Source organism: Sapajus apella, unplaced genomic scaffold (assembly GCF_009761245.1).
Source record: "Sapajus apella isolate SASKATOON/1434 unplaced genomic scaffold, GSC_monkey_1.0 scaffold1, whole genome shotgun sequence".
In the NCBI taxonomy this organism is placed as follows: Eukaryota; Metazoa; Chordata; class Mammalia; order Primates; family Cebidae; genus Sapajus; species Sapajus apella.
The window spans coordinates 42,806,475-42,830,967 of record NW_022436941.1 but is presented as its reverse complement, the minus strand read 5'-3'; the positions used below and the strand labels follow the sequence as shown (position 1 = coordinate 42,830,967).

At 37.1% G+C, this 24,493-nt stretch overlaps 2 long non-coding RNA genes across 3 annotated transcripts in view; one reads left to right on the top strand and one right to left on the bottom strand.

The window, feature by feature from the left end:
- LOC116549898 overlaps positions 1–24,493 on the top strand; it is a 286,175-nt gene that overhangs the window by 8,101 nt on the left and 253,581 nt on the right. The gene's annotated exons all lie outside the window — the stretch shown is intronic.
- LOC116549889 lies at positions 1,851–18,819 on the bottom strand. The gene is made up of 3 exons (XR_004268144.1): positions 18,808–18,819; positions 10,847–10,852; positions 1,851–1,936 (listed from the first exon to the last, which is right to left on the bottom strand). It is a non-coding gene; the product is annotated as an uncharacterized LOC116549889 (long non-coding RNA).

Here is a 24,493-nt window from a genome sequence, read left to right as displayed (position 1 = left end):
TCAAAAATTCCACTTGTTATTGATATCTAGTTTTATTCTATTGTGGTCAGAGAAGATGCTTGACATTATTTTAAGTTTTTGTAAATGTTTTAAGACTTGTTTTGTGACCTAACATATGGTCTATTCTTGAATATGATCCATGTGCTGAGAAAAATGTATATTATGTTGCCATTAGATAAAATGTTCTGTAAATATCTGTTTGGTCCATTTGGTCTTTGGTATAAATTAAGTCCAATGGCCATTTGATCTTTGGTATAGATTAAGTCCAATGGTTCTTTTGTCGACTTTCTCTCTGGAAGCTTTGTCTAATGCTGAAAGTGAGATGTTGAAGTCTCCAGCTATTACTGTAGGGGGTCTATCTCTTTCTTGAGCTCTAATTTGCTATATATATCTGAGTCCTGCAGTGTTGGGTGCATATATACTTGTAATTGTTATATCCTCTTTCCAAATTGACCCCTTTATTATTGTATAATGTTCTTTGTCTCTTTTCATAGTTTCTGTCTTGAAATCTATTTCACCTTATATAAGTATAGTTACTCCTGCCTTTTTTGTTTGTTTGTTTTGGTTTCCATGGATATGGAATATCTTTTTCCATCCCTTTATTTTAATTCTATGTGTGTCTTTATAGGTGAAGTGTGTTTCTTGTAGGAAACAGATCATTGGGTCTTGATTTTTTCATTGATTCAGCCACTGTATGTCTTTTGATTGGAGAGTTTAGTTCATTTACATTTAATGTTATTATTGTCAAGTAAGGACTTACTTCTGCCATGTTGTTATTTGTTTTCTGGTTGTTTTGCAGTCTTTTCTTCCTTCCTTTCTGTCTTCCTTTTTGTGAAGGTGATTTTCTCTGCTGGTAAGTTTTAATTTCTTACTTGTTACTGTATTTGTTATAGATTTTTTTTGACTTGAGATTATCACGAGGCTTGCAAATAACATCTTATAACCCAGTATTCTAACCTGATGACAACTTATCACTGGTTGCAAAAGCAAACAAATAAGTAAAGAGAAAACTAATAAAAACTACAGTTTAACTTCATTCCCCCACCTTTTAAACATTTTATTGTTTCTATTTCTGTCTTATTATATATACCATCTATATCTTGGCAAGTTGTTGTAATTTTTATTTTTGATTGATTCATCTTTTAGTCTTTGTACTCAAGATATGAATTGCTCACACGTGACAAAATGTTATAATGTTCTGTGTACTTACTATTTTTTTTTTTTTTTTGAGACAGAGTTTCACTCTTGTTGCCCAGGCTGGAGTGCCATGGTACCATCTTGGCTCACTGCAACCTCCGCCTCCTGGGTCCAAGCAATTCTTCTGCCTCAGCTTCCCAAGTAGCTGGGATTATAGGTGTGTGCCACCACAGCCAGCTAATTTTTGTATTTTTAGTAGAGACAGGGTTTCTCCATGTCAGCAAGGCTGGTCTCAAACTCCTGACCTCAGGTGACCCACTCACCTTGGCCTTCCAAAGTCCTGGAATTACAGGTGTAAGCCACCATGCCCAGCTGTGCACTTACTATTAGCGATAAATTTTGTACCCTCAGATGATGTCTTTATATTCATTATCACCCTTTTATTTCAGTTTTAAAGAGCTGTCTTTAGCATTTCTTGTAGGACACGTCTGGTCTTGGTGAAATCTCTCAATATTTGTTTGTCTGGAAAGTCTTTCTTTCTCCTGTATGTTTGAAGGATATTTTCACTGGATATACTATTCTATAATAAAAGTTTCTTTCCTTCAGTACTTTAAGTATATCATGCCACTCTTTCCTGGCCTGAAAGATTTACACTGAGATGTCTGCTGCCAGATATGTTAGAACTCCTTTTTTGTTATTTGTTTCTCTTCTCTTTTATTTAGACTTGACCTTTGGGAGTCTGATTATTAAGTGTCTTGAGGTAGTCTTCTTTGGGTTAAATCTGCTTGGTGTTCTATAACTGTTTTTTACTTGAATGTTGATATCTTTATGTTTGAAAAGTTCTCTGTTATTACCCCTTTTAATAAACTTTATACCCTGATATCTCTCTACCTTCTCTTTAAGGGCAATTCTTACATTTGTACTTTTGAGGTTATTTCCTAGAGCTTGTAGGTGTGCTTCATTCTTTTTTATTCTCTTTTGCCTTCTCTATTTTTAAATAGCTTGTCTTCAGGCTTACTGATTATTTTTTCTGCTTGATCGTTTCTGCTGTTGAAAGACTGATGCATTCATCAGTGTTAATTGAATTTTTTCAGCTCCAGAATTTCTTCTTGATTTTTAAAAATTATTTTAATCTCTTTGTTAAATTTGTCTGATAGGATTCTAAATTCCAATATTGAATTGTTTTGAGCTTTCTCAAAACAGCTATTTTAACTTCTCTGTCTAAAAGTTCACTTACCTTTGTCACTCTGGGATTGGTCTCTCATACCTTATTTAGTTTTTTTTATGAGGTTATGTTTTCCTGAATGGTCTTGATGCTTGTGGATGTTTGTCAATGTCTGGGCCTTAAGGAGTTAAGTATTCATCGTTGTCTTCACAATTTGGGCTTGTTCATACCCATCCTTCTTGGGAAGGCTTTGCAAATAATCAATGGGAATTGAATGTTGTTATCTAAGTCTTTGGTCTTTGCACCTGTTTCTACATTAGGGGGCATCCTAAAAACCCGGTAACATTGTGACTCTTGCAGATTCACAGAGGCACCACCTTGGTCATCTTAGGTAAGATCTGGGTGAATTCTCTGGATTACCAGGCAGAGACTCTTGTTCTCTTCCCTTACGCTTCCCCAAGTAAGCAGTCTCTCTCTCTGTGCTAAGCTACCCAGGGCTGGGGATGTGGTGATGCAAGAACCCCTGTGACCTCCACCTCTGAGACTGTGCTAGGTCAGATCTGTAGCCAGGACAGTACTAGGTCTCATCCAAGGCCTGTGATGTTTATTTTCTGGCTACCACTCATGTCTTTTTATAACTCAAGAGCTCTTTAATCAGCATGTGGTGAATCCAGCCAGGCTTGTATCTTTCCTTTCAGGGCAGTGAGTTTCCTTCTAGCTCAGGGTGGGTCTAAAATCTTACTAGGAGCCAGGGCCTGTAGTTGGTAGCTTTAGAAATCTGCTTGGTACTTTATTTTACTGTTCCTGAGGTGGTACCCACACCCAAGTTGCAAGACAAAGTCCTTTTTACTCTTCCTTCTCTGTTTCTCAAGCAGAAGGAGTCTCTCCCCAGGGCCACCAAATCTGGGAATGTGCTGGGTCACATCTGAGGCTAGAATGGCCCTGGCTCTTCAGTCAGCAGGTGATGAATTCTGTCAGTACTAAGTTCTTCTCTTCAAGGCAGCAGGTTCCCTTCTGGCCCAGCATTTGTCTAGAAATATCTGAGAGATAGGGCCCGGATGGAGGCTTTAGGAGTCTGCTTGATGGTTGATTTTAATATGCCTGGGCTGCTATCCAGGTTGCAAGTTAAAGTCGTCTGTATTCTCCCCTCTCTTCTCCTAAAGTAGAAGGAAATAGTCTCTCCCAGAGCTGCAAGCTATGCTTCTGTGGGTTGGGGGAGGGAAGACACAAGCAATCCCTTGGTTAGTCCAGCTGGGCTGCTGAATTATGTGCCCCCTGCCCAAGTTCACTAGCTCTGAGCCCAACACAGCACCAGCACTTGCCTTGCAATTGTACTCCTTTTGGCTTAGACTCCCTTTCAAGTTTATTTAGGACTCCTAGCACGTTGTTGGTGCTAGCTGGGACACAGGTTCCAACCACTGGGATGGACAATTTCCCTCTGGCTAGGACTGGTCTAAATACTCCCTCCATGGGCACTGGCTGAGTTCTGTCCCATGTTGTTTTCTGCTATGACAGGGCAGGACTTAGTTCTAATATGAAGTCCCACAATCACTTTGCTCTACCTCAAGCACATAGAATCTCTCCCCACACCATGTGGCCACTGCCAAGGGATGGGAGATGGGTGGTGTTAGCAATTCAAGACATTTTTCCTATCCTCTTTAGTACCTTTTTCTTTGATATGATGTTAACACCGAATACTCTGATTGCTCACTTGATTTTTGGTTCTTACCAAGGTGTTTTCTTGTGTGGATAGTTACTCAATTTAGTCTCCCTACGGGGAAGATGGTCATTGGATGATTCTATTCAGCCATATTGCTCTGCCTCCCTGGCTCTTAATTTTTTTATGATGAATCCTATCAAGTTATAGCTATGTAGAATGTACTTAAACCTGAATAGTTATTAGCACACATCTGATCCCTAATCTGGAATAAAAAAAATTTTTCTCTGACAACTTCAACCTGCAACTCTAATCAGTAGAAATATAAGGGGCAGAGTAATAATTGAATTGGATACAGCCTTATTTGGAGGTTGGATTTAGTGGCTATGGAAAATAATGTAATTTTAAAGTACATCCTTGTATTCCCACCTGCCCTACCCAATTCTCTTCTGTCCTCACTACGTATGCAGTGCAAACAGAAAGGATAGCCTCTTTCACAGACTAGGAAAGAGGTCTTGCCTACTGAGCTACTCTGTCTAGTTGGGTATGGTAATCTCAAAGGTGAAGGATGGTCAAATACTTCAAGGAGTAAGGTGGATGTAATATTTTAGTTCCATCCAGTTAGCCCCACTAATACGGGTAATCTTAAGAGTTTAAAGACATAATTGGCTGGGCATTGTGGCTCACACCTGTAATCCTCGCAGTTTGTGAGGCTGAAGGGGGTGGATCACCTGAGGTTAGGAGTTGGCTAACCTGGAGAAACCCTGTCTCTACTAAAAATACAAAAATTTGCTGGGTGTCATGACGTGTGCCTGTAATCCCAGCTACCCGGGAGGCTGAGGCAGGAGAATCGGTGGAACCTAGGAGGCAGAGGCTGCAGTGAGCAGAGATTGAGATACAGCATTACAGTCTAGGCAACAGAGTGAGACTCTGTCTCAAAAAAAAAGAAGAGTTACAACCAAGCTGTCTGCTTGCAACTGGTTGATTACTCAATTCTACCACGAGGAAGAAATTATTACAAGGTATTGGAAAACCTCACTATATTATTGTAAATGTACATTCTCAAAAAGGCAGTTTTCTGTTAAGAAAATCTGGTTTATAAATTCCGTATTTCTGTATTGACCTAACTTCAACTAAACAACAAAATAGCATTTGAGTTTTTATTTTCACTCTGTTACAGTTGCAAAACAAAGCATGTAATTTTTAGAAAACTACACAAGCATAAAATCTAGAAATACAGCATATATTTATCATACCTGGGTAGAAAATACATTTTGGAAAGTGTGTTTAAATAATAACATACTCTCCCAAATCTCTAATCTTTATACTTTTCCTTTAACTCCTTTATCCTCCAGAACACAACTCAGAGAAGGTCAGAATGTGTAAGAATCTGTTTATTGGATACCTTCAAAGTCACTAAAGTACCTCCTTTTGTCCCTAACAAATGCTAATGGTATTGACATTCAGTTGGCTTTTCTTTTTCTTAGTGTTATCTTCTTCCTTAGGCAATTTGCTGTGTCATCTCATTATATTCATGGCTTGAAAAAGGAACCTAGTTCTAAAGCTTGAAGTGGTTTATTGATCCTAAAAGATGAGGTAATTCACTGTCCAACATAATTCAAGCCTTCAAAGAACAAAACAATCAACTGTGCTTCTCATGAAATAATCAGGAAGAGAAGGCTCAAAATTCAAAATAGCATTGCTGAAGCATCCTCACAATAATTTATTCAGATCAAAATTCAATCCTTAAAATCTACTTTGAATCACTCTCATGATGTATCGCCTTAAGGAACAGTAAGATTCCTCCATTTGTATAACACTAGTAATGATTGCTAATTGTCCTAATAATGCTATCTACATCTGGTTAATTCCTATAATTGTACCTCCTACCATGTGATTAATGTCAGGAATGGGGAATTTTATGCATTATATTTCTTCTTAAAGGTTACACCCTGGAAACCTGGGATGTCACCTAATATAAGATTAACAAAGAATGACCAAACAATAAAAGGAATCATCCATTTTTTAAATGACCAAGAGTAAACCAAATTATAATTTTGTTTTAGAAACATGAGAATACATATTTATGGTTGAGATAGGCAGCCCTTACATGGAATAGTGAATCTTTTTTTAAAGCTCTTTGGAAGAGATCATCAGAAAAGATGTGATTACTTTTCTTTATGTGATCTCAGCCCCCAGATATTTTTTCCACAAATATTTCTTTGGGTAGAGATAGTTTTGTGCTTCAGAAGCTAATAAAAATAGATTTTTGAACACTTACTACCTGACAGTCACCATTTTTGGAAATTTACTAGTATCATCTCATTTTGTTCTTATAGCAGATACTATGTACTATCTGAATTTTATTGATAAGGAAACTGACAAAGAGAGCTTAAATAAGTTGCTCAACATCTTGCAGGTAAGAAGTGGTAGTGCTGGGATTTGGTTTCATTGTCCTACTCTCTTTTAAACCATGCAGTTTAATACAGATAATTTTTTGTAGATCTGCATTTTTAAAAAGGCCACTGTTAGCTTGGACAGCCCATTCACTGAACATTTTTAAAACAATAGCTGTACACCATTAGAGCTGGGCAATTCTAATTTATTAATTTTACTGATGAGAAAGTTAATGCTCATAAGGGTAAGGTACATATCCAAATGTCCAACATCCGGCCACCCGTGGCTTAAAATCTAGTGTTCCCATTGACCACACTGTCACCAATATACCCTCACCAAGTAAATCTTTATTAAGATAAAGATTGCAAGTTTGCAGTACTTATTAATAATATATATCTTTTGTGTAAAAATTATCTCCAAGCATAATGTCACCTCGTGTCTTATAGCATGTTTTATAATGCAATACACACACACACACACACACACACACACACACATATACACACACACATACGGGGTTTTTTCTTTTCCTGATTTTTAACTTCTCTGAGGAGAACATAAGATAAAATTCTTCTTATGTCCTTCAGGAGTAAAGGCAATGATTAACTCTTGTTCAAAAGGTCATATTTGTATTATTTTAGATATTACTGTATGTTTTAAATAATGTTAGCATGTTTCAGTTTTTGAAGCCTTCAAGTCAGTGACAGTGTGCGTGTATATATATAGGTGTGTGTGTGTGCTTATATGTTATATTATTGTGGATTGGGCACATGGTACAATGAAAAATACAGGCACAGCAATAACTGGCTTGGAGTTTCTTACCCAGGGAGTTTTGACCTTTAGGTAAGAAAGGACCACATACATCAAAAAGCATTCCTCAAAGAAAATGTTAATATGTAAAATCCTGATATGAGGTGAATTTTCATTAAATTGTTTAAATTTTTAATCCAATTGAATTCGCAATGATGGTATTTTATGGTGCATCTTACGTCCCGTCTTTTATTTATGCAGTACCAATTATTGTGTTCGGGGAGTTATTTGAAACAAGATGGAAAATAGAAGTAAGATTCAGCCTGTTTCCTGTGGGTTATAATCTAGTAGAGAACTAGACAAGACAAAAATAGTGGAACTAGAGAATGGTTCAATGCTTTAAGGGAAAAAAATGCAAAAACAAATTACTGTAGCAGTTGACAGGAAGGAATGGCATTTGCTGAAATATATTAAGTGCTGACTGTGTGCTTGGGTTTTCATGAGAGGCCACTGAATCCTGCCCTGATCCTACCCTTAGCTCAGACTGGATTCAGAAATAGAAAGGAGTAGCAGATGCCTGCCAAACTATCACTGCTTTAAATGACAGAGACTAAATTGTGGAAGTTATAACATGAGAGGGGTCTTCTCCTACTCTCCTCGAGCTAAAACCCCACTCTCAAGAAGAAAAGCAGAGGAGGTGAGTTGTCCTGTTTGTTCTTCCTAAATTCACTCCTTTCTGGTAAAAAAAAGAAAAAAGAGAGAGAGAGAGAACATGAAATAGAGAGAGAGAGAGAGAACATGAATTACACAAAGCTAAACACTAATACAGCTTCTATAATAAAATGGGTGTGGAAAGCCAAAGCAATTAAAGGGCATCATCATCATCATCATTATCATTAACATCAGCAGCAGCATCAGCAGCAGCCTCGTGGAACTGTTAGACAATAAAACCTATTCTAGGTTGGCATGCATGACATGGGCTTTTGTTTAGTTAAAAAAGATGTCATACAATCTTCAGTATATATCGCTGTTCAAGTTCCTGTATTGGTCATCCTGGCTCCCCAACATTTGATCTCTTGTTTATTGTTCTGACTGAACACCCTAAGTACCCCCTCTGAAACATAATATTTTTTTCTATCTGGGAGAGGATGCTTAAGAGAATGAGTCAGTGCCTTACTCTGCTCATACTGACAGATGTTAGAAAGTAGCTCAGGCTGGCAGAAAGAGCCCATAACCAGCTGTTTCATAGCCTATAATTACAGCCTTAATAAATGAATCATTTCCTTCAGCTGGCATTATTGGGATCTAAGCGTAGCATTTTTCGTGTTAGGAGTTCTGGAAGCATTTCACTGCTTGCTGATATTTTAGCATGGAGGGCTGAGAAATCAGGTAGCTAACAAAAATCACCCTGATTGTATATAAAGTATATGCAAGTTTTGTGGCTGGTGGTGAGCTCGTATGAGAAAGAGAACTCATCAAGTCCTTGGTAATGTAATTGGCTTAACTTTTTAGGCTATAGCTTAGAATATAAAAATCAAACTATAAAACATAATCTTCTGTACAGTGTGCTAATTAACCAGCTGGGCCATCTTTTATAGTCTTAATTTTACAGATTTCCTTGAGGATATAATCTAGTTTGGTGACTCAGAGCTGTTATCTCCCTCCTGCTAAGACTTAATAGTCATGGCTCCTGTTTTTTTTTTTCCCCCCTCAGGATATCAGAGACTTCATATTTGTTTCTTTTGTTAGATGATATCCTTTTCACATAGGAATTGCATTGTGAACATTGATATTAGACATTGTATTATAAAATTCCAGATTTTTCTATGTCTACCTGCACAATTTTTTCTCTGTGGTGATTGATGGTTATATTTCAGAATAATGAATCATATTTCAGAACAATCATCCCAGAGTGAAATAGAGGAGACAGAAATAAGTAGCAACAAGGGGTAGATTGAAGATAGGAATATGGGCTTGGTGCAAAGACAGAGATGAAGTGGGAGATCAATTAGCTGCCCGCTTCTTCAAAATAAAGCAATGTGAGATGTGAAGAGGGGGAATGAGCAATAAAAATCAGCTCTCTTTCAAGCCTTAAGCTTGCAAAGCAATCCAGTCAGGGAGACAAATAAACCAATACAAACAAAAAGAAGCCTTACAGTAACTTTTTTGATGATAAAGATAGTATATGCTTGATATAGGGCATTCATAAAATATAAAGAAAAAAATTACCTAGAGATCACCATTGTGAATATTTCTTCCTTTTTTTTAAGTTGTACACTTAAACTCATTGTGACTATTTCTATGTATTTTCTAACAGCCTTTATTCTACTGAAAATTTTCTTTTCTACTCGTAACCATTTTTTGTATGTAATTTTGTGTTCTCCTTTTTCACCATTATACCATAAACATTTTAAGTCAACATAAATCTTCTGAAAACATCTGTATGACTTTTATTGCTGTTTTTTCTGTCAATAAAATTTACACACATAGAAAAATTTAGAAAATAAAAGCTACTGATGCCATTGATAATTTAAATGTGCATACATTTATGGGAATCCCATAATCTACATATAACATGTATGTGATCACATTATCTTTATTATTTTGTGATATACTTTTTGTTACTTAGCAATATATCGTGGATAGCTTTCATTTCTCTGCCTGTCTTTCTTTCTCTATGTATATACATGCCTTATTTTAATAAATACATAGCATTCCATTATGTGGGTATTCTATAATTGATTTAATCTATCAGATACTATTGGCCTTTCATATTGCTTCCAGATTTTACATGTAATTATGCAATATGTCTATACACATATTTTGCCATTCTTTAGTTTCTTTTAAAAAAATACATTTTTTAGAATCCGCAAATTTGCACCAATTAACAGACTTCCCACTAATCCTTTTTGCATACCATAGTAATGAGTAATTCCTTTAATTATATTCAATTTAATAGGCAGATGATATCTTACTTTAATGTTTATTTTTTATTATGCATACTGATATTTAAACTTTTTGATTTTTAATATAGTTTAATATCTTTGATTTTAGTATAGTTAGTACATATTTATATATTAAAGTTTCTTTTTTAAGTGGCCTAATTTTTAATTTCTCATTTTTATACAAGGAGCTAAGTCACATTTTTATTATTTATAATTGTTATTTTACTGACTACACGATATCATGTATACTTAGCATGACGTATAAAAGAGACTTTTTCTGTTGCATCTGTATTTTGGCTAACGCTTCAAAGTTGAGAATGATGAGGATAAGTATCCTCATGATTTTAACAGAGGTACTGGACAGCATATACACCTTTCAGGATCTGAGTGTTTCAGAGACCCATTCATCACCACTAATGGCACCCAGAGATTCATTTTTGATTTACTAAGATAGAATAGTTAGAGAGGAATTTGCAAAGAGAAAACTGTTCTTTCTCCTTCCCTTCCAATCCTCAAGCAAAATGAAGGCAATACCAAGAGTGCTTGACTGCACCCCTGAAGTTGTGGAGCACAGATAATAGAAAAGGCTGGAGGCAGGAGCAGGCTGGAGCAACCACAGAGGCAGAGCCAAGAGACAGGGTGGTAGGAGAGTGTGGCTAATGTGTCTGGCGTGGGGTGAGGTGATTTGGAAGGTTTCCCTAGAGGCAAATGGTAGACAACCATGTCATCTCGTGTGATCTCCCCATGGTGGCAAGTCAATTTTCCAGTTCCTCAGGCCCCAAATCTTGGAGCCACTCTTGACTCCGTATCTCTCCTGTAGACTACATCTAATTTAGCTCCCAGTCACCTCTTTCGATGTTACTCTGTAATCCAAGTCACCATCATTTCCAGTTCAAACTAAAATCGTTGTTGTATGTTTGCCTCACTTCTTCCCCTGATTAGTTTTAACACTGCTGAGTGGTTCTTTTAATGTTTAACTTGAATTATATCACAGCTCTTGTTCAAAACTCTATTTCCAGTGGCTTCATGTCTTAAAAGCAAAGTCTTAAAATTGGCTTATAAGGTTCTATGTCCCCATACATATATTTGTTCCTTTATGAGCTAATTTCCTAGCACTTTTCCTCTTCTCAGTGGGCTACACACAGGGCACTGCTCATTCAGCCTTCAGCTTGCCAAATGTGCACACACCCCAGGGCCTTTGCACTTACTGTCTCCTCGGCCTGGAACATGTGTCCCCAATATACCTATACTTACTCCGCTACTATATTCAGGTAGCATCTCTTAGGCCACCTTTCAGAAAGTTTTTCCCTGGCCATGCTTGATATTAGCATTTCCTTCAGTCACCTGATATCCCTAAATTCCATTTTATTTTTCCGCCAGACGCTTGCCATGTGACTTCTTTTTATGTGCCTCTTTGCTGTTTTAGTCTACCATTAGAATCTGAGCTGTTGGAGAACAAGGAGTTTGTCCATCTTGTTTTCTTTGTCTTGTCACTACAGGCTACTATAGAGCAGAACACAGAGCAAGTATTCAATAAATATATGTTGAATAAATGATGGATGCTTCTGATTCAGAAGCAATAATTTTTCCTCAGGTATGCTTTTTTCTCTTTTTTAAAATGTTATTTTTTAGTCACTTAATACTCATGGCCAGGCATGCTGGCTCACGCCTGTAATCCTAACACTTTGTGAGGCTGAGGCAGGTAAATTGCCTGAGGTCAGGAGTTTGAGACCAGTCCGGCCAACATGGAGAAATCCCCTCTCTACTAAAAACACAAAAATTAGCCAGGCATGGTGACAGGTGTCTGTAATCCCAGCTACTCAAGAGGCTGAGGCAGGAGAATTGCTTGAACCCAGAAGGCAGAGGTTGCAGTGAGCATTGCACTCCAGCCTCGGTGACAAGAGCATGACTTTGTCTCAAAAAAAACCTCATAAATTCCCGTTTTCAAGAAACATACTAATAGTAGTTGTTTAGTCTTCTCATGGCTAGAATAACTGGTATACGTATACCACTTAGGCATACTGGAGGTGTATTTAGTAATCTCCATTTAATGCATTAGTTAATACTGTAATATTTAAGATAATTTTGCACTCTTCTACAGTGTGCTTTTGTTATTTAATAAGCTTTCTTGTAAGCAGTTGTCTTAGTTTGCTGTTGTGTCTGCAACAAATTGCCATAAATGTAACACAACACAAATTCATTATTTTGCAGTGTTGGTCAGATGTCTGACGCTGGTTTCCATGGGCTGAGGTCATGGCAGTGGCAGAGTTGGTTCCTTCTGGAGGCTGTAGGGTAGAATCTGTTTTCTTGCTTTTCCAACATCAAGTGATCATCTACCTTACGTGGTTCATGGCCCCCTCCTTCATCTTCAGATCTGGCAGCGTGGCACCTGTGACCTAGCCAGTAAACGTTCTCTACTTTTAAGGATTTTGTGTGATTAGACCGGGTTCATCTGGATTATCTCTCCATCTCAAGTTCCTCAACACTAATCACAGCTGCAAAGTCTCTTTTGCTATACAAAGTAAGATATTCACATATCCTGAGGCCCAGGGTGTATCTTGGGGAGTGGGGACCTTAACTGGTCTGCTACAGAAGAAAAGAAAACATTGCTATCTCTCATGCTTGTCCCTACTGACCTCTAAGACTAATATCTTATTTCTCTCTTTTCCAAAACAGCTTTCTTTAAAAAAGATCACTATCTGTTCCCTCCATTATTCATTTCACTCTCACTTTTTGATCTCTTGTAATTAATATAACTTCAAATTCCACCAATATACTGAAAATATTCTCTCCAAGTCTGACATTGACCTCCTAATCACCAAATGTGTTTGTCTTTTGCCTCTGTGTATTAAAATTGGTCTCAGAAACTGATAGGCAGCTACACAGTTCCCATAACAACCAGGAAGAATGGAGCCTGATGGCTCAGGCCAGCCTACAGAACCCAAATGCCACTCCCTGTTGGGTAGAATTTACCCCTGACCCAGTAATAACCCACTCTTGTCCTCATGTAGAAATGTAGCTTGCTTTTCAAGTCATTTATTTCTCTTCCATGTGTTTGGAATTCTCTAGCATTATGCTCTTCCTCCAGAAGTTTGGCTTTTCTTGTGTAATGTTCTTTTTTAACATCCACCCATCTTTCTCACTGTGTTAACATAAAAATCTCAGCATCTTTGTCTTTCTGTTTTCCTGTCTTCTAAACAAGGTTTTTGATGCCTAAAGCAGGTGGCCCTTTTCTGTGAGGAATAATTCTGAGAAAAATGGCTTTTTCTAAGTTGCATACGTGCCTCCCTTGTTACCAGGTCACTCTGTTTGTTTAATCTTGCCCTCCTTGAGGACATCACTGAACAAAACCATAGCTTCAGGGCACTGCTCTGGAGACTTGCTATTGGGCCCTGAGTGAGGGTGACCTCTGGTGGACACAACTGATTCTTTTCCCCTGTCATGTGTTATTGCTGCTGTTTCTATGTTTATTTAAATTGTGGTTAACCATTTTTAAGTGTATGGATCAGTAGTGTACAGTCACATTTTTGTGCAGCCAATCTCCATAACCTGTTTCATTTTCCTAAGGTAAAACTATAATCCAGTAACAACTGTCCATCTCGCCCAGGCCCTGGCAACCACCATTCTACTTTCCGTCTTTATGAAATTGACTATGCTAGGAACTGTAAGTGGATCACACAGTGTTTGTCCTTTTGTGATGGGCTTATTTCACTTAGCTTAATGTCCTCAACGTTCATCTATACTGTAATGTGTCATAATTTACTTTCTTTTAAAGGCTGAGTAGTATTCCATTGTATGCGCAATACCACATTTTGTTAATCTATTCATCTGTGGATGGACTCATGTTGCTTTCACATTTTGATTATTATGAAAAATGTTGCTGTAAATATGGATGTACAAGTATCTCTGGAGACTCTGGTTTCAAATCTTTTTACTCTAGACCCAGAAGTGGAATTTCTGGGTCATCTGATAATTCTGTTTTTAAAAAAATTTTTTTTTGTTAAGACACAATGAATATACGTATTTTCATGGCACATGTCATAATTTGATACATTCTTATAATGTGTAAAGATCAAATCAGGGTAATTGAGATGACAATCATCTTAAATATTTATCTTTATGCTGGGAACATTTAAGATTTTCTCTTCCAGTTGTTTTGAAAGATACAATAGATTAATGTTAATTAATGTTAATGAGTTACCCTACTCATCTCTTGAACACTAAGTCTTATTTCTTCTATCTAACTGTATATTTTATCTAACTGTGTATTGATACCCATTAATCAACTCTCTTTATCTGCCCCTCCGCCTTTCCCACCTTTCTGGTTCTCTAGTAACCGCCAATCTACTCTCTGTCTTTGCAAGAAGTCCTAATCATAGATAGTTCTATTTTTATTTTTTTCGAGAACTGCTATACTGTTTTCCATAGCAGCTACATGATCTTACATTGGCATGAACAATGCACAGGAGTTTTGATTTCTTTTAACACTTCTTTTCTTTGTTTTTTTAATAGTAGTCATCCTAATAAGCATAAGGTGGTATCTCATAGTTTTGTTAGGGTTGCTGTGTTTTTCCCATTGTTTATTAATCATACGCCATGTGCCAAGAGCTTTTAACACTCATGACAATCCTATGATGAAGGCATTATTTTTCCAACTCACTGTTGAGGAAATGAAAGACTAAAGAAATTAAGTGAGGTATTAAGTAGTAGAACTGGGTCAAACTCAGGTCTGTTTATCTGAGGTGCATACTTTGAAAGATGATGCTCCCTTATATTCAGTGTACCTGTTTTGCTTTAGGTTTCTATCATATTCAATTGTAAAATTATTGAAATAATCTTTATTTTTTTTCTTCCTGTCACTAGAAATTCTATCTATTGCTCCCAGAGCTAGAATAATGATAAGGAGGTAAACTGCCCAGCATTTTGTGGACCAGTATCTCAGGGCTTTATTGTTCTTCTTTACCCATAGAGCTCATATTTATTAAGTGTCTATGTAATATACTATATTTGGCCCTGAGAACACAGCAGAATTGACAAACTAGATCTTTCTTAAAGCTCATATAGGCTTTTAATCTTGACAGTGACTTGCTGATCTACCTTGTGATGCTGTGCAAAGAAGTCATTTGGTTAGAAACCACTGAGGATTCTTTAATGGGGATCTTTGAATGTCATAGAGAGATGGACAAAAAGCAGGTATTGTACAGACTGAAGGTAGTTGGCAACATCTGGGACTTATCAGAGGCCAGCTCCCCACTTCCTACTGCCCACTTGGCCATCTTTTAAATTCTACATTCTTTTTCCTTAAGGGTCTCCTTATTTTCAAGATTCTAGTAACCACCTTTGTGCATGATTCTTTATCTCCACCTCTCCTTGATATCTCCTCCACCACTGGGGGCCTGTAAATATGTTACCTGCTTCACATTTTCTCTTGAAAGTCATGTTGTTCCTTCAGATTTCACAAGTTGAAAATTGGCTCATACTTCTGATATCTCTTTTCTATCAGTGTTACTTTATATTCACATGGGCTTCAAACGTTAAAGTCCTTTCTAATCTGTCTTAAGTCAACCAGCTACTCAGTGTTAGTAATTTGTCCTTGTTGATATTCTTTTGGTATTGAATCCCACTAACCAAAGATTAGAAGAAACATACTTGTTGTCAAGTAAAACTAGGATTATTTAACTTGCTGTGGCAAAGAACATTACTTTAGGAAAATCTCACAGGTGTTTCAGTGACGTGATATGGGATGGGCTTCCTACTGGGTTTGAGTTTGTAGTGGATGATTTTGAGGAAGGCTTAGGGAAGTGAAGGCCAGATCTTGAACCAGTGGCATTTAGTGATTGGGGGTCAATAATTTTTACCTAAAAGGTGAGAGATGTAAAAAATGCTAGAATTATCATTGATAAAATAAAAAACAAACAAAAAACTCTAGAAAACACTCAGAGAAAGATGAATCAGAGAAAGGTAAATTTAGCATTTTGTGGTCAGTGGCCTTGCCTAGGTCTTCCTCTGAACATGGTAATGCAGTAGACTGAGATTTGAGAATTTTCTATTTCCTGTGTGAACATCACAGTCTAGGTTCATTTTCTCAACAGGGATTTATTTTTCTTTCTTCCCTTACCTCCCATCCGCATCTGAACTTATTCTCTCCTGTCTGAACAATTGAAGTAGCCGTTTTACTTTCCCGTGCCTCTCTCGCTTTGCCCACTCCACTCTGTTCTTCACATCATTGCTGAGTCAATAAACACAACTTTGACCTTGTTACTCCTCTGCACAAAAGACTTCGTTGGGTTTCTGTTGTTTACAGAAAAAGTCCACAGTCATTATTTTGATACTCAAGGAAGTGCACACTCTATTTCCAATCTACCTTTTCAGGCTTCTTTCTCAGACCTCATTTATTTTTTAGTTTAATTTGAATGTAATATTTGCTTTCCATTTTTTATGCCAGTGAATGCTTGATGTGCTCTCTCTCTCTATATATATATGTGTGTGTGTGTGTATGTGTATGTGTATATATATTATATTAAAAATATGTATATGTATATTATTATATATAATATATACATTATTTTAATATAATATATATTTACATAATATATATTATATAAAATAATGTAAATATATATAATATATATTATTATATAAAAAACAGATCTATTTTTTCGGATGTCTTAGAACAGACTTGCTGAATATGAACCTTCAAGTCAGAGTGTGGGTAAGAGCAATTTAATTTTCATTTTCATTTTCTTTCTCTGTCTTTTTTTTTTTTTTTTTTTTTTTTGAGATAGGCTGTCACTCTGTTGCCCAGGGTGGAGTGCACTGGGGTGATCAGGGCTCACAGCAGCTTTGACCTCTCAGGTTCCCCCTGAGTAGCTGTGGCTATAGGCATGTGCCACCCAGCGTGGCTAATTTTTTATTTTTATTTTTTGTTAAGACAGGGTTTCCCTATGTTGTTCAGGCTGCTCTTGAGCTCCTGTTCTCAAGCAATACCCCTGCCTCAGCGTCCCAAAGTACTGGGAATAATGGGGATGAGCCATTGCACCTGGCTGCGATTTTGTTTTCTTAAGGTGATTGTGATGCAGATTGCTTATACACCACATTTTAGACTGCATTATTTTATGGTTTTGATCACACTGTTCCCTCTCTCTGGAAGGTGCTTCAATTGCTTGCATTGTCCACCCTTTAAATCCAGGTGACAAATCTGTCCCTAACTGCCAAAGCTTAGAGTCCCTCTGAATCTGACCTGTTATAGTATTTGTTACATGTATAATATTATTCCTTTTCTGTCTTACCCATTAGAGCTTGTAAGTGCTTTGGAGGCAAGAGCCTTGCCTGTTTTTCTTTCTATCTCTCATAAGTCCAAGAGAAGTCTTTTATAAATAGTAGGTGTTTAGTAAACCACAAAAAAGAGCAACATGGTTTACTGATACTCATTATTAAATTTGAATATAAAAATAATTTCAGTCAGTGGAATTGATGTTCCCTAATACTGATCTCCACTTCAAATTAATAATTTCTATATAACATTTAGTTAATTATTAAGGTCCTAATTTTAATTTTTAAAATTGAACCACATTGAGAATTAAAAAAAATCACTTGAGTAATTTTTAGTTTTTGAGACTTCTTATATTTTCATTTTAATATGTATGTTTTCAGACACAGAGAGAGAGAGAGACAGAGAGAGAGAGAGAAAGACTTTACTTTTATTTAATCTGTGTGCATTTTTATTATAAAAATTGAAACTCAGGAGATAAGGAATCTCATTTTATTGAAAAGGTATGCAAAGTTTACAAACTTTTCACACAACTTCTCTAAGAAATCTTATTATGTTTTGGGATTTCAACCTGGTTGATTTAAAGAGCGGTGTTACTAAAGATTCTTATCACGCTTCTTTCACTCTCAGTTCAATCCTAGCACCTTGGATTTAGAAAAATCGTTTTCCTTTCTCCTGGAAGGGGCTGGGGCTCTAAACACAACTGCCTTTGAGGCAATTATTTTATTTCCTTAAAGTGTAGATATAGTCTCTGCTACTACACAGAGTAAAGTGTAAAAATTTAATCATCCACAAGCCTTCTTTCTTATTTCCATGCCTATGAACCTATATAACAAAAATCCCTTACAGAAAACACATACAACATTCACTGTGGTCATGAATTACTCCAAACTGCTTCTCAGTCTGTGGATCTCAATGAAGCTGTAGAATTGGGTGTCCTGAAGGAGCAGAAACAGTTCAGTTGATTACTCTTCAGTCTTGCGTGCCATCTGCACTATTGGAGGCTTTGTGTTCACAACCTTATACACAGGCATCACTTAGACTCTATTGTCTAAGGTGTGGAGGGCTGACAGGGTGCAATTCAACTGTTCCCTGATTTGCACATTTAGACTGAGTGTTCAAAGCCACAGAGCATTGTCTTTGTTGATATACTCAGCCCTGCATTCTGTTAGGTGTTTTTGCTGGTTTTCAGAAGAAATTTCTTCAACATGCTCTTTTTTGTCAGGGAGTAAATAGACTACCTGTGGCAACAAAATTCAGAGATTGGGAATAGCATTCAGTGGTAGAGCATTCGACTGCTTATGGCGCAGAGAGACGAGCAATCCCCAGCACACCTGAAGTGCTGGTGCATCCCCACTCTGCTCCCTCATGACTGTGCTCACACAAGCCAGCACACCTAGTGGCATCTGGTTATTGCCCTAAGACCTCCTTACCTCTCTTCTTTGATTATCTGTAAAACATGTAATAGATGAATGAAAGAATAAACACTTGGATATAAAAGATATGTTTGTTTCCATGACCAAAAAGTTTGTGTATAATTGAATCAGTGGCTTTTTGACCCCCCAATTAAACAACATGTAGTACAAGAAAAATCAAGGAACCATTTCACGTTGAAGGTGAACTTGTGAAAAGAGAAGAAAAAGAGAAGGTATTGATGTAGCACAAACAGCATGAAGGGCATTAGTGTTACTTACTCAACCTTAACAGGGACTAAGTTCTGAGAAAAGTCAAACAGATGTTCTGTCTTGTAAGGGATGTTATAGATATCTAGTCTGATTCTCAACCCTCATTGCATATTAAAATTATGTAAGAAATGTTGGTATTAACTTGTTATTGAAGTATAACAGGTACACATCATGAGTGTACAGCTCAATTATTGTATTAGTCTGTTTTGTTCTCACACTGCTATAAAGATATACCTGAGACTGGGTAATTTATAAAGGAAAGAGGTTTAATGGACTCACAGTTCCACATGGCTGGGGAGGCCTCAAAATCATGGTGGAAGGTAAAGAAGTAGCAAAGTCACATCTAGAGAGCATGTGCAGGGGAGCTCCCCTTTATAAAACCATCAGATCCCATGAGACTTATTCACTATCATGGGAATGACACAGGAAAGACCTGCCCTCATGATTCAATTACCTTACCGAGTCCCTCCCACAACACATGGGAATTATGGGAGCTACAATTCAGGCTGAGATTTTCAGCCAAACCATATCAATTGTTAAAAACCACAATTTCTTTTGTACCAACGTAATTTTCACAAGGTAAATATGCCCCTGTAACTATCAACAGACTGAGAAATAGAGCATTTCTAGCCACCAGAAGCCCCCATATATTTTCTTGTCATTACATTCTCCACATAAGTAACCCTTGTCTTGACTGAATACCGTAAATTATTTTTGCTTATTTTTGAAATTTATATGTGTGGCATAATAGAGTATTATGCTTTTCTGTGTCAGGCCTTTTATTCTTTTCTGTCCAACACAATGTTTGTGAAATTCTGCAAGTATCAGTAGTTCACTCCTGGAAAACATTCTCATTGTTGTCCAATACCCCATTTATGAAGATGCCACCATTTATTTACCTATTCTACTGTTAATGGACATGTGTTGACTGCAGTTTTGGGCTACTGCAAACAGGGCTGCCATAAATATTATTTTCTAAATATTTTAGTAAAAATATGTAAATATTTTGTGGGGCATATACTCAGGAATGGAATCACTGGACCTGGTCCATGAGTATGTTCAGTTTGGTGTGCACAGCTACTTGTTTTCCAAAGTAGTCATACTAATTTACACTCAAATTCTAATTGCCACATGCTCCTGCCCACCTAGAAACTTTAAAAAATGCCAAAACTCAAGCTCCATTCAGGCTCCATCCTAGAACAATTAGATAATAATTTCTCAGGGGAAGGACTAAGAACTGGCATTTAAAAACTCCCTAGATGGCACTAATGTGCATCAGGGAAGAGAACCAAAAATTGTAAGTATTTAGGTGCGGTAACTAGGGTATGAAGAGATGAAATGATTTGCCCAAGCCACCCCAACAATGAGAGGATCAGGGCTAGATGCCAAGTCTGACTCCTGCCCCATGCCTTTTCTTCCCAGCTGGTCTCATTTGGACTTACTTCCTTACTATGCCATACTCATATTGTGAAAATGAACTGTGGCTTGGCCTATACTTGAGCACTTTTTTTGTTTACAAAGAAGTTTTTTTTTTAGGCTTTGTTGGGTAGGTAGAGCAGTTATGCAGGACTAACTACATCATTTGTGAGATCTAATGCAAAATGAAAATGTGAGGTTTCTTGTTCAAATATGATTAAGAATTTCAAGACCGTAAGAACAGACATTAAATCAAGCATAGAGCTCTTCTAAGAGCGGATCCATGACTGATTGCACAGAATGCACATTTGTAAAACTGGCTCCATAGGTGTTATTACAGTATTTGAAAGTTACAGATGAAAAAGTAAGGTTTGGTGACTTGGTAAGAGGTTCAGTTATGAGTTTAAACTGGACCGATGATGCCTGCTTTGGCTTTCTGACATATATAATAGGTATGTTCTTCTTCTCTAGGATTTTAAAAAATAAAATGAAAAAAATGATGTAGATTAATTGCAAAATGCATACAGAGGAAGAAAATTTGAAATAAAAAGGAAGGAGGGATCATTTGGCAAAAGGAGTACAGAACACCTTTTGGGAAAATGATATACAACTAACTGCAATTAAAACTGACACTTGGGATCCTTGCCTATGCACTGTTTCTGGACATTTCTGCTCTTTTTCCCTGAGACATTTGGCTGATAAACTCCATCCAGATGTTTGGACCCTCCCAATAGATACCTTCATAAGCTTAGTGTTGGGAATGGTTGAAAAAAAAAAAAACAAAACAAAAAAAAAAAAAAACATGGAAAAATGTACTTGCTGGAGTCAAAATCTTTTAATAAAACAAGGAAACATGAGGAAACTCTCGAATAAGCATGGAGTTGGAAACAGAATTGTAAGAAGTAACTCTCAATTGTACATGTGTGTGACAAAGTAAGAATATTGAAAATCTACCCTAATTGTCTCCAATGTTCCTCTTCATGCTATCCCCTCGATATTCTTACAAGCCTATGACAAACTTCAAAAACTAGAGATAGGTTGTTATCAAGGAGCTACATTATCAGATATCTATTTCCATGAGGAGAGGTAATTTCTTATCAATTCTGGTACTTTGAAGTTTCCTTTTACCTCTTTTTAGTTGTTTAGGGATATTTGTGAATGGCAAATAGTAATCTGTAACTAATACTCCTTTCCTTAAAATGGGCTGTTTTCTTATGAGTGGCTCCAATTGAATTGGCTTGTCTTCTGAAGACATGCAAAGGCATTTCTGACTTTGGCTCCTTTGGTACACCAGACTCTTGCAGCTCTTCCGTCCCACAAGAGTGAGGACTCAGGAGTCAGAACTTAGGACTTGAGCCTAAGCCACCAGATACTTGAGTTGCGGGGTCTGATGAACCTTTAAAAAAAAACATGTATCTTTCTTTGCCTTCATTTTCTTTGTCTATAAAATGGGGATGTTATGGACTAATTATGTCCTTTCCATCACCCCAAATCCCTATGTTGAAGACCTAACCCCTAGTACCTCACAATGTTGCTGTTTTTGGAGATAGGGGCTTTAAAAAGGTAATTAAGATTAAATGGGGTTGTTAGGGTGGGACCTACTCCAATATGACTTGATTTCTTTTTATGAAGAGGAGATTAGGACACACATGGTCACAGAGGGAAGACCGTGTGAAGACAGAGGAAAAGGGCATAAATCTATACACCAAGGAGGAAAACCTCAGAAAAAATGAACCCTATTGACACCTTGATCTTGGAATTTCAGGCTTTACAACTGTGAGGAAATACATTTCTGTTGCTTAAGCCACCCAATCTTTGGTACTTTGTTATTGGAGCCAGAGCTAAGACAGAGGGTGACCTCATAACACTCGCTTCAAAGATCGTTTTGTGGAATAAATGAAATCAGCATGTTGGTTAACTGTCAAGTGTAGAGTAGATGTTACTCCTATAGCCATTAACTATTGCTTTTCCATGTAGTACACATGGTTTACCTGTCCCCTTTGCTCTCTTCATCTTCCCACTGTCCATTTCTGCCTTTAACCTACAGCATGGCTCCTTAAGAAAAGATGATTTAATTCAAAAGTGAAAGAGCCACATCAAATGTTTCTCCCTCTGTGTTTATTTGTTTATATTTTAAATCTAAACAAGTAGCCTCATGTGTCCTTTTCCTTGTTGAGAAGTCAAATCCCAAATATACACCCAGATGTAAATGTGCTCCTGGGGTCTGATATCTCATCTCTGAGCCACATCTGTTTTTCCATACTCCCAACTCTCACCATTCATACTAAACAGAAATAGAATAGGGCAGATGAATACTTTCAGGGGTAATCCCCCAATAGCCATTTTCTCTTTTGCTAGAGGACTATTTTTCTTGTTATCTAACTAAAATGCCCTCATTTTATCCAACTGACTGTGCTAATATTACCCTGAGAATACTTAGTATTTATAGAGCAGAATCCCCCTAGAAGCTCAAAGTTCTATATAAATATTGTCTCATTAAAAACTCATATCTTCCCATATATTAGGTTGTTGGCTGCTGTGATTTCTCCAATGTGCAGATGGAGAAACGGAGGGTGGGTGACTTCTGCAAATTCAGAAATGCTGGGAGGGAAATATGGAAAAGCAGCACCTTCTCAGTTTTAGTGATAAAGCCTCAGGCTAGCTCCTCAGATTTTCACAGGCTGAAAAGCATTCAGCACAAAGCCATCTGACTGTGTTTTGATGAGGACTTAGAACATTATAAACATCATTATCCTTGCTTTTCCCTTGAGAGTAGGGCACAGAGCTTTAACAGATAAGGACTGAAAGGTACCTGTAAAGTCTTGAAAGTAGGATTTAGATGTTCTAGTTTTTTCCTGGTTACTGAGATAGCTGTTGATCACTGCTGGTTTCTTCAGCTCACTTTTGATAGTCTCATTTCTGAATCAATATCATCAGCAATTCCTATAGCAGCCCTACAACAGCAAGGTCCCATCCTATAAGAGTAAGTCCCCCTACAATCTTTGATCTGCTGATTTTTTGTTTTGGTCTAGTCAGCAAACTCCTAATTCAGGAGTGTACTCCCACATCTATCTTTCATTCTTTTAGTGTATTGGTCTTTGTCTTTATTTCCTCCTCTGAATATCCTGCTTGGGTTAGTTACATGGCTGCAAAAACTAATAGGCTTATCAAATGACAGAGAATTGCTAATAAAAATTGCCTAATAAAATATACATTATTAATAACACAGAATGCCCATATGGCTGTGCCATAATGCAATGGAAGACAGAGACCACATATAAAGGGGCTGTCAAGGTCAAGATTGCTTCTGCCTCAGCACCTAATTGGTTAATGGAAGCAGCAGTGGAGACAGTATGCAAAAGCAGTCCAAGGCTGAGGATAAGCCAGAGGGGAACTGAGACACTGCAGATGGATTTCCTGCTCATGGGTCAGGGCTGAATTGAAATTGTGACTGCAGGACTGACAGGTTTTTTATTATAATATTCATCTCCCTCTAAAATCTGGTGAGCAGCTTCCCTGCCGACTCAATAATGCCTATTGCTGAACATCTGCAGTTATACAAAGGACTATTACTGTTAGCTGAAAGCTTTCTTATAGAGGATACTTTAGAAAAGGAAATAGCAGCTTTTACATGCAGTGGAGTGGGGACACACTACAGATATTTAATTCAGCATTTTTATAGCATAGCATATTCAGGTGTAACTTGCTTAATTATTTCTTGCATGGCTTTGAGATTTGTATTTCTAAGGTCTTTGTTCTCTGCAACATGCAAATACTTATTTCTCTGTCTTTCTTACACTTTAAGTCATTCTTTTGTTCTGTTATCAGACTCAAGATTGTAAAAATGTCATTTCCTTTCAGAAAGTCTTAAACTTTTTACAATTAAGATTATTCATATATTGATGGTTTTTAAAAAGGATAAAAGTTCTATTTTCTAACAAGTAATACTACACTTTTTCAAGAGACATGTGCTATAAAGATTGCAAAGAATATACACATTTAAATTGAGCAAGTGCTAGCCTTTCACATAATGAGAGATCCCACCTTCAATTAGCTTTTAAAAGACACAAT